The sequence below is a fragment of the Pteropus alecto genome, unplaced genomic scaffold, assembly GCF_000325575.1.
Source record: "Pteropus alecto unplaced genomic scaffold, ASM32557v1 scaffold155, whole genome shotgun sequence".
NCBI classification, from domain to species: Eukaryota; Metazoa; Chordata; class Mammalia; order Chiroptera; family Pteropodidae; genus Pteropus; species Pteropus alecto.
In genome coordinates, this window is record NW_006438113.1 from 7,471,030 (window position 1) to 7,471,718 (window position 689).

Sequence of the window (689 nt, forward strand, 5' to 3'; positions counted from 1 at the left end):
CATTTCCCTCTAAGGAAAGTTCCCGAAAGTTACTTGACATTTCTGTTTACATCCCCTTAGCCAGAACTAACCAAACCCAGCTCCAAGGGAGGCTGAAAATATTTGGGTTCTGAGTGGCCATGTGCTTAAGCTAAAAGCAGGGGCTTATTTAGCACAGAAAAAGGAACAGGAAGTGAGGAACAATTGCGCGACAGCTTCTGGTATATTGGGATTTTTTTTTTTTTTTTGACAAGGTTAGAATATTCTTCCAAACTCCTCAGAACTAGAATGTTGTACACCGCTTTCTCTTCAGAAAAAGAGACTGAGACACCGACCCCTTCACTCTCTCTTTTTTCCCGTTTCTTGCACATTTTATGCCTGAGGGTTTCTTTAAATAAAATGACCTTTAAATTAGATCATATTCCCTTAGCAGGCTGTTCAAAATATATCTGGGCTGATGGAAAATATAACTGTCAAACTTATTTAATAAATAACACTGTTTATTGCTCACCTGCTATGTCCTGGCCCCAATACCAGGTGTTGGGTATAGAATGGTGAACAAAATTTCCATCGTCCCTTTCCTTGTGGAATTAATCTAATCATAGCACTATCCAACAGAAATATAGTACAAGCCACATGCAATTAAAATGTTTCTAGTATCCACATTAAAAAAAGAACTGTTGAACTTAATAGTAACAACATACATTTAT